This window comes from Sinocyclocheilus grahami, unplaced genomic scaffold (genome assembly GCF_001515645.1).
Source record: "Sinocyclocheilus grahami isolate Dianchi unplaced genomic scaffold, SAMN03320097.WGS_v1.1 scaffold304.1, whole genome shotgun sequence".
Taxonomy (NCBI): Eukaryota; Metazoa; Chordata; class Actinopteri; order Cypriniformes; family Cyprinidae; genus Sinocyclocheilus; species Sinocyclocheilus grahami.
Genome location: NW_015505483.1, coordinates 298,651 through 309,119, shown reverse-complemented (window position 1 = coordinate 309,119; position 10,469 = coordinate 298,651).

The following is a 10,469-nucleotide window of genomic DNA, read 5'->3' as shown; positions in this document are numbered from 1 at the left end:
CCTTTTTAGAAGAGCGTGGTCTGGAAGCTGTTCATGGTTGTGCAGGTTTTGATGGACTCTTACGTAAACACTGTTGCAGATCCTGGCTTCTCGTTGTGCAGTTGAGTAAAAATCTGTTCATCATGTTGTAAGATCAGATGTGTCCACTTTGATTCAGTGAAACAGGAGAGATTAAACAAAAGTAGATACAGCAGCATTACAAGTTAAAACGTGAGAAGTGTTAACAGACTTTTAAAATAACAAGATGCTAATGCATGGAGACAGAGTCTCTCAGGCCTTATTGATTTTTACCCACTTTCTAGCATCTTAAATTCATTATATCATTCATTAGAGACAAAGCGATCAGTTAAAAAACTGAGAACTATCATTAGCAGTTTTATACTGTATCAGTTAGGAAAGCTGCTTGCACTCAGAGCAAGAATTTTTGTGGGATGCTGCTGATGTACTCAAAACCTAAAAGCAATTTGCTTTCTAACTTCTAGTTTTCGCCTTGTCTTCGCAGGTCTCTTTTCGCACTGAATCTGAATGGCAGCATGCTTGCATCATCAATGTGAGTACAACCATGTGAAAGCACTGTTGGTCTAGTAGAACTCTTGGTGTTAAGGTTTTGCCATTCTCCCATCACTCTTATATATTGCTTTATGACCTTTTAATTAAAGGGGTCGTATGATGCGATTTCAATTTTTCCTTTCTCTTTGGAGTGTTGCAAGCTCTTGGTGCATAAAGAAGATCTCTAAAGTTGCAAAGACTAAAGTTTCAAATCCAAAGAAATATTCTTTATAAAAGTTAAGAGTCGACCACGCCTACCTAAAACGGCTCCTTCTAACACGCCACCACGTCTACGTCACAATGTGGGAAGGTTTGCATAACGCCGCCCAAATGTTCACGCAAAGAAAGAAGGCTTAACTTTTATTCTCGCTGTAGTATTGTTGTTGCCGCTGCCGCCGTGTCGTGAAGGCGCTGTGTGTTTCATTGTGAAAGCAAAACTACTTTGTTTGGCCTTCCAAAAGAGGACGATATCCGCTTCGTCATGCCTGGAGCTGATCCGTGCTGGTCGCTGAGGAAATACATCAACTTCACGCTGTGGATCGCCGGATCGGCTTTCACCGTGGACGAAGCAGAGTCCAGCCCAGGGTCACCACATGTAGTTGCCGCATGCCCGCCTGCCGCCGCTCACTAAAGCCGATCTCCGCTCATTCTAGCCTCCGGCCTCCGCTCACTCTAGCCCGCCGTGTGTGTGTGACGCTGTCCTAGTCGTAGGACACGACTAGAAATCAGTGGTTAATTTGTATTTACAACACTGTTCCAGAACACTTCAACCCAAATATTCAGATGTGTGCAGCGCATTTTATGGAGGATTTTATGATCCTGGTAGAGTAGACTACAATGCCGGCTGTTCTGACTCACAGACTGTAAGTGCGTTTTTATATTTAAAGAATTTGCCACTGACGATTCAAACGTGAGTTTTGAGCAGTATAGAGTAGCGTTTGTAGTTTCTCATTTCTCCGATCACAAATGCAGACATGGTTTTATGTTTACATGGTGCAATGCAATGCAATGCGTAAAAAGACAATATAAGTCATTATAATCCGTAATTATGTCCCCACTGGATGCAACAAATGCCTCGTTTATAATGGCTTTTAATGTTTTTGTCTCATCGCTCCAGCCTGACAAGGCATCACAGTATGGTAGGGGCGTAACATTTCTGTCACACGCTTGAGGTATTTCAGGTTAGATGCAATATTTTAACGTGGATGAAAACGAGGCTGTTAATGGATGGACAGACTTGTACAATGGCACACACTGTACGGGCAGAGATCCTGTAATTTTAGCCAGCTCACATTTTCCGGAAAGGCGTTTCATCAGCTGAACAATTGGTATGTTGTTAAAAAACAATACATCAACTTTGCACTTCTATTCTTCACAGCCTCTTTTTCATCCTGTCGAAACTTAAATATGGCACCACCCTAAGTAAGATCTACTTACATTCTTAGCTATGCAAATCCATCTTCTCTGGTGCTACTTATATTTTTGGGTCTACATTTCTTTTAGAAAGAAAAACAAGCATTATATCTGGCCACTGACAACCTCAGTCTCCTTTTTAGAAGAGCGTGGTCTGGAAGCTGTTCATGGTTGTGCAGGTTTTGATGGACTCTTACGTAAACACTGTTGCAGATCCTGGCTTCTCGTTGTGCAGTTGAGTAAAAATCTGTTCATCATGTTGTAAGATCAGATGTGTCCACTTTGATTCAGTGAAACAGGAGAGATTAAACAAAAGTAGATACAGCAGCATTACAAGTTAAAACGTGAGAAGTGTTAACAGACTTTTAAAATAACAAGATGCTAATGCATGGAGACAGAGTCTCTCAGGCCTTATTGATTTTTACCCACTTTCTAGCATCTTAAATTCATTATATCATTCATTAGAGACAAAGCGATCAGTTAAAAAACTGAGAACTATCATTAGCAGTTTTATACTGTATCAGTTAGGAAAGCTGCTTGCACTCAGAGCAAGAATTTTTGTGGGATGCTGCTGATGTACTCAAAACCTGAAAGCAATTTGCTTTCTAACTTCTAGTTTTCGCCTTGTCTTCGCAGGTCTCTTTTCGCACTGAATCTGAATGGCAGCATGCTTGCATCATCAATGTGAGTACAACCATGTGAAAGCACTGTTGGTCTAGTAGAACTCTTGGTGTTAAGGTTTTGCCATTCTCCCATCACTCTTATATATTGCTTTATGACCTTTTAATTAAAGGGGTCGTATGATGCGATTTCAATTTTTCCTTTCTCTTTGGAGTGTTGCAAGCTCTTGGTGCATAAAGAAGATCTCTAAAGTTGCAAAGACTAAAGTTTCAAATCCAAAGAAATATTCTTTATAAAAGTTAAGAGTCGACCACGCCTACCTAAAACGGCTCCTTCTAACACGCCACCACGTCTACGTCACAATGTGGGAAGGTTTGCATAACGCCGCCCAAATGTTCACGCAAAGAAAGAAGGCTTAACTTTTATTCTCGCTGTAGTATTGTTGTTGCCGCTGCCGCCGTGTCGTGAAGGCGCTGTGTGTTTCATTGTGAAAGCAAAACTACTTTGTTTGGCCTTCCAAAAGAGGACGATATCCGCTTCGTCATGCCTGGAGCTGATCCGTGCTGGTCGCTGAGGAAATACATCAACTTCACGCTGTGGATCGCCGGATCGGCTTTCACCGTGGACGAAGCAGAGTCCAGCCCAGGGTCCCCACATGTAGTTGCCGCATGCCCGCCTGCCGCCGCTCACTAAAGCCGATCTCCGCTCATTCTAGCCTCCGGCCTCCGCTCACTCTAGCCCGCCGTGTGTGTGTGACGCTGTCCTAGTCGTAGGACACGACTAGAAATCAGTGGTTAATTTGTATTTACAACACTGTTCCAGAACACTTCAACCCAAATATTCAGATGTGTGCAGCGCATTTTATGGAGGATTTTATGATCCTGGTAGAGTAGACTACAATGCCGGCTGTTCTGACTCACAGACTGTAAGTGCGTTTTTATATTTAAAGAATTTGCCACTGACGATTCAAACGTGAGTTTTGAGCAGTATAGAGTAGCGTTTGTAGTTTCTCATTTCTCCGATCACAAATGCAGACATGGTTTTATGTTTACATGGTGCAATGCAATGCAACGCGTAAAAAGACAATATAAGTCATTATAATCCGTAATTATGTCCCCACTGGATGCAACAAATGCCTCGTTTATAATGGCTTTTAATGTTTTTGTCTCATCGCTCCAGCCTGACAAGGCATCACAGTATGGTAGGGGCGTAACATTTCTGTCACACGCTTGAGGTATTTGGCCAGTCACAACGCACTGGATAGCTGTCCAATCAGAGCACACCTCGATTTTCAGACCGATGAGCTTCGTAAAAATCTACGCGTTTCAGAAAGGCGGGGCATAGAGGAGAAACAATAATGTACAGTATGTTGAAAATAATGGGTTTTTTTAACCTGCGTAACATTTCTGTCACACGCTTGAGGTATTCGGCCAATCACAACGCACTGGATAGCTGTCCAATCAGAGCACACCTCGATTTTCAGACCGATGAGCTTCGTAAAAATCTACGCGTTTCAGAAAGGCAGGGCATAGAGGAGAAACAATAATGTACAGTATGTGGAAAATAATGTGTTTTTTTAACCTTAAACCGCATAAACACATTTCATTACACCAAATACACCAAATAATGTTCTTTTTAGCAACATCATATGACCCCTTTAAAACTTTATCTGCTAGTGTTAGACAGTGTTGCTTTAAAAATATTTTCTAAACATAATATTTGTACCTTGTAAAATTATAATTTATATGAACATTTATTACTTATTTTAGTATTTTGTCATTTAAAGAATTATCTTATGCCATCAATAATTTATTTGCATTTAAATACATGTGCAATGCATTTATTTAAGCAAAATAAAGTAAAAACTGTACAATTCTGAAATATTGTTTCTATTTACATTGTAAAGTTTTCTATTTATATTTTCTATATCAAAATGTAGTTTAATCCTGTTATGGCAAAGGCAAATTTTTAGCATCATTATTCCAGTCTTCAGTGTCACATGATCTTTCAGAAATCATGCTGATTTGGTGCTCAAGAAAAACATTTTTGCTATCAATGTTGAAAACAGTTGTGCTGCTTTTTAATTTTTTTGTGTGTGTGAATTTTTTTTAATTTCTTTTCAGGATTTTTGAATAGAAAGTTCAAAAGAACAGCATTTATTTGAAACAGACTTAAAAAATGAGATGAGATTTGAGATTTTTGTGTGTGTTTAAGTGTCTCACCTTGGTTTGCAGACAGGTTTCTAATGTAAGACATCCACATAAGAAGAGCTGAGGTGCCTAATTTCTGCAGAAGTGTTCTCTGAGTCACCAAAGATCAGTGGTAACATGTCGAATCTAAGAATACTGATGCCATTTTATAGAAAATCATTCATTTGAGCCATGCTCGCTTCAGTAGTAACTGTCTAGGCTGAGGTAAATCTCTTCATAGACTAAACTAACTTTCAAGAAATTAGAAAGCTAATAGATAAGTTAAATAAAGTGTAGAAATCGTGTGTTTAGGATGGAGATTATTTAGCTATTCTGTGTGTCCAATTGTAATTTGAGACAATCACTGATTAAGCGCATCTTGTTGTATACAGTACTAAGAACAAAGGGCAGAATAATTTGAATGTTATGAAATTAATCTATGAATTTGCCTTTATTTGTTGAAACACTTTCATTTGTAGGTGGAAATTATGAGCCAGGTCCCTGACATGAGGATGACATTGTCACACTATTACTGGTGCTTTACAGTGACATTAGTAACAAGTTAACAGGCTTGCTGAACTGGATCAGATCATTTATTTCATAATACAATGATTGGTTTTGAATTAACTTGGATTAGGGTGACAGTATAAAATTAAAACTAAATTTACACTAAACAAATCTTTAAAATACTAGTGATGAACATGGGCATTTAACTAAATATTTTGCAATAAGATTCATAATGAACATAGGGATGTGTGTGCAGGTAAATTGAACCAGTTCATACACATTATAATAATCTTAGTCTTTGCACATTGAGGAAAAAGTACCCAGAACTGTGTTCCACGTCGATTTCCAGTTCTGCCTAGTACAAAGATGCAAGTCAGCCCTGGAAAAACAAACACATGATTATTGAACTTAAAAATTACCATCATTATCCACACCTTCACAAACAGAAAGGCTGACAGATCCATATTAACTTGTTTAAATGGTCTCCTCGTGTTTGTGTATTGACTAGATGGTTAAAGAGTGTCAGACATCTGTTTTGTTGGTACCAGCCAGTGAATGTCCAGGGTACCAAATCCTTCAGCCACGGTCTGAACAGCAATTGGATTGTTGTTTTAGGATGCGTCCACAAGCTTATCTAATCTGATTGACTGAGATAAAGTAAAGCAAACAGCTCGGACCGTGTCAGAGTGGAAAATCCCAGATTCTGTCAAATCAAATGTGACTTTATTCAAGAGCTGTCTAAATGGTGTTTGAGCATGTAGAGATCTTGTTAATTACACTGAAAAGATGCCTCAGCATCTGTTGTGCTTTTCTTTTACATTCCTGGCCATGAAATAAACAGGCCTCCCGTTTATCCATAGACATACCATGCATAAACTTAGTGAAGTAATTAGAGACAACGCACATGGTAAATACAACCGACTGGTTTGGCTGGTTCATATACGCCACAGTTAGCATACAGCTCATGGGTGAATCTGTATAGCATGGTACATTATAGTGTGTTACTGCTCAATTATCTGATGACTTGAGAAATTTGACAGTCATCATGACAATCTATTACATTGTTTACTTTAAGTTTTCAAGTTTGCATACTGTATCTTAAATTGATATCTTACAGTATAAAGTTTGGAAGTAAGTTCAAGCTGAATTTATTAAGGAGTTTAAAGGGTTAGATGTCTTTTCTAAAACAACAAAACTGACACCGTTTTATCTCCATATTTTGCAGTAGTTGTCAATGCAGTGCATTGTTTTGTCAACTGCATGAATGGTTGGAGCACATTTTTGGCGGTGTTGAAGTGAGATCAGACATGAGGTGCTTTGAAGTCTAGGAAAGCTGTTCTGAAAAATGTCAGTAATGTTAATTTGAACTTGAACTACTCCGTCACGTGCACAGATCTTTAAATATGCCCCATCAGCTTGAAAATGCAATAGTGGTTCAGGCATGATTGTTGTCACAGACTTACAAGCCAGGGCGTGTGTGTGCTAGATTGAGTCTGAATCAGAAAGATTAATTCCATGCCAAATGCCTCCTCCACACTATGATGAAACCTGGAATTAGCAGAGCAAATTTTCAGTCCAGTTCTAACAGAGCACCAATGTCCACCCCAGTTCATATTAATTTTCTTCCCATACACTCTTTGAAATAAAGGGGTTACACGTTATTTTAAGGTGCCCTTGTTACAGTGTAATTATACATTTAAGTATTGAGTAACATTAACTACATGTACTTACTATATAGTAATGGTTAGGATTAGGATTTGGCTTGGGGTTACTTGCATGTAATTATGCATAATTAATTGTTATAATAGTAAGTACATGTAATATGAGAGATTGTTCACATCTTAACTGAGGTAATGATTTCTTCTTGCCAAAATTGACTCAATTACAGTCACAAAAGAAGGTAAAATAAACTACAAACGAATCAGAAATGTGTTCCCTGGGAACTTGTCCAAGGTACAAAGAAAAACTCTCTTTACCTTAAGATTGATTTCTACTAAACAAAAAACCTGGCCTGCAGAAGAGCTTGTCCGGCTCTTATTTAATATAAGAAGGTTGCACCAAATAAACAGAGCCACTACAAACTCCTCTGCTTTACTGAACCCTCTGAACCTGTCCCTCTGGACATGCAGGGGTTCAGTTCAGAAGCAATAGGGCCTTTCGCACTGCGGGAACCTTTTCATAGTACCAGAACTAATTGTGGAACTACCCACTTTTTGGCGTTTTCGCACCGCCGGAACTTGGTGCGATTTTAGTACTGGACTGCCTTTTTCGGCCTCTGCAAACAAATGGAGCCATGAAGCAGTTAATTTCCTGTTGTTGCTCCTTGATCCTCATCTTGAACATTTAAGAGAAGGAGGCAGATATAGAGTTACTAGGTGTCCCGGGACAGTTTCAAGAGGTGTGTTCCGAAAATTCATTAATTTCAAATGTAAATATTTTCCTTTAAGTATCCTCAATGTTGTTCAAGCTCCCGTCTTTGGTATGTTTTGTGGTTCTCGACAGGACGTTGCAGTGAAGGAAAGCTTGCCATGCTGATGTTCGGATACTTTCATTCTAGTCTTTCTTCATATTAGTTTGTAATGTATTTGGTTACCATAACAAAAAACTTCACATGCTTGCTGCTGCTCCCTGACGTCCACTCAGTGCAAATATTGTCTCAAGTGAGCAAGCTAGCTTGCTAAACTGGAGAAATGCCCAAACAAAAATGTGTTTTCAATGATGAGCTGAAAGAATATTTCTTCACAAAACATGGGAGCATTTCATTTGAGGTTTTGCTGTCACTATAAATGTTAATGTTCTGAAAAGTGCAGGTCATATTCGGACACCTAAATGCAATCTGTTTTTTTGTTTTGTTTTGTTTTTTATTGTTGTTTGGGAGTACATTTGTTGTTTTATGTTTCAGTGCTGTAAATTTTTTTGTTAAATGAAAGAAATGAGATGGAATGTCTTAAAATTTAGCATACATTCACATGCAAAACTTAGTAGAAACACTACTTTTGTAACTTAACACATTTATTTCCCTTTGATCATGTTCTAAATTTGTGAAAACCAAATAAAACGGCAAAATGGTTGAAACACTACCCTGCTGAGTAAAACATCTCGGTAACACTTTATTTCAAGGAGTTCTATTGTTGTTTGGGAGTACATTTGTTGTTTTATGTTTCAGTGCTGTACATTTTTTGTTAAATGAAAGAAATGAGATGGAATGTCTTAAAATTTAGCATACATTCACATGCAAAACTTAGTAGAAACACTACTTTTGTAACTTAACACATTTATTTCCCTTTGATCATGTTCTAAATTTGTGAAAACCAAATAAAACGGCAAAATGGTTGAAACACTACCCTGCTGAGTAAAACATCTCGGTAACACTTTATTTCAAGGAGTTCTTGTTACAGGTTACATGCACTTGCTATTATAATAACAATTAATTATGTATGATTACATGCAAGTAACCCTAAGCCAAACCCTAATTCTAACCCTAACCATATAGTAAGAACATGCAATTAATATTACTCAGTACTTAAATGTATAATTACACTGTAACAATGACACCTTAAAATAAAGTGTAACCAACATTTCAAACCAGCCTAAGCTTGTTTGCTGGTCTCTCAGCCTAGTCAAACTAGCCTGTTGCCTGGTTTTAATCAGGTTCTGCACATTTGAGCTTTTCAGTCTGGGAGACTAGCTAGCTTCCTTCATAAACCAGCTTGGAAGACAGTCTTAAACCAGCTAAAACCACCTAACCAGTTTAAGCTATTTTTTTTTTTTAGCAGATTGACTTAAACTAAAGAAATGACACTAATATTATATGCACCAACTATATTGTGAGACATTTTCTATCATGAAATAAATGGCATATTTTAGGATTAATGTTATACCTATCATTGTTTCAGACAGGAGTCAGTGGGCACCAAAACTTCAAGCCCCCGTGTGTCCCATGGCCAGCCTTCTTTTTTGGAAATGCTAAGCTTAAATTGACTGAAGAAAGGAGGTATTTTGCAGTCATGTGTGTTCATGTCTGAACAGGTTACAACATCTTTTTTTTCACAACCAGCAGCTCAGGTTCAGGTCAGAAGTTTGATATTGTACCTCTACAAGATCACGTCATAGGGATGTACCCAGATAGGGTACATTAATACATAACAGTTTTTAATGGTGAAAAATTATTCATAAATGACACTAATCATTTTTTCAAAGAAAATCTTTTAAAGGGGTCATATGATGCGATTTCAATTTTTACAAGCTCTTGGTGCATAAAGAAGATCTGTAAAGTTGCAAAGACTAAAGTCTCAAATCCAAAGAGATATTCTTTATAAAAGTTAAGAGTCAACCACGCATACCTAAAATGGCTCTTTCTAACACGCCCACACATGTCTATGTCACTGTGTGGGAAGATTTGCATAACGCCGCCCAAATGTTCACGCAAAGAAAGAAGGCGCAACTTTTATTCTCGCTGTTGCCGCTGCCGCCGTGTTGTTGAGACGCTGTGCGTTTCATTGTGAAAGTGAAACTACTTTGTTTGGCCTTCCAAAAGAGGACGATATCGCTTCATCATGCCTGGAGCTGATCCGTGTTGGTCGATGAGGAAATAAATCAACTTCGCGCTGTGGATCGCCGGATCAGCTTTCACCGTGGACGAAGCGGAGTCCAGCCCGAGGTCGTCACATGTGGTTGCCGCAAGCCCGCTGGCCGCTCCTTCGTCGAGTCCGCCGGCCTTTCCTCACTCTAGCCCGCAGTGTGTGACGCTGTGTGACGCATTTTATGGAGGACTGTTTCCTGAACCAGTAGCCTACAATGCGTCTGTGCACAAAGGTTGTTTCTATAAAGCGGGGCAGTTCCAACTTTGCAAGGACAGTCTGGCGCTTCTGACTCACAGCCTGTAAGTAAATTTTTTATATTGAAAGAATTTGCCACTGACGATTCAAACGCGAGTTTTGAGCAGTGTAGAGTAGCACTTGTTGTTTGCCGTTTCTCCGATCACAAATGCAGACATGGCTTTATGTTTACGATATGCAACACAACATGTAAACACATAAGTCATTATAATCAGTAATTATGTCCCCACTGGATGCAACAAATGCCTCGTTTATAATGGGTTTTAATGCTTTTGTCTCGTCTTGCCGGGAGACCAGGGCATCACAGTATGGTGAGGGGCGTAACATTTCCGTCACACGCTTGAGGTATTCG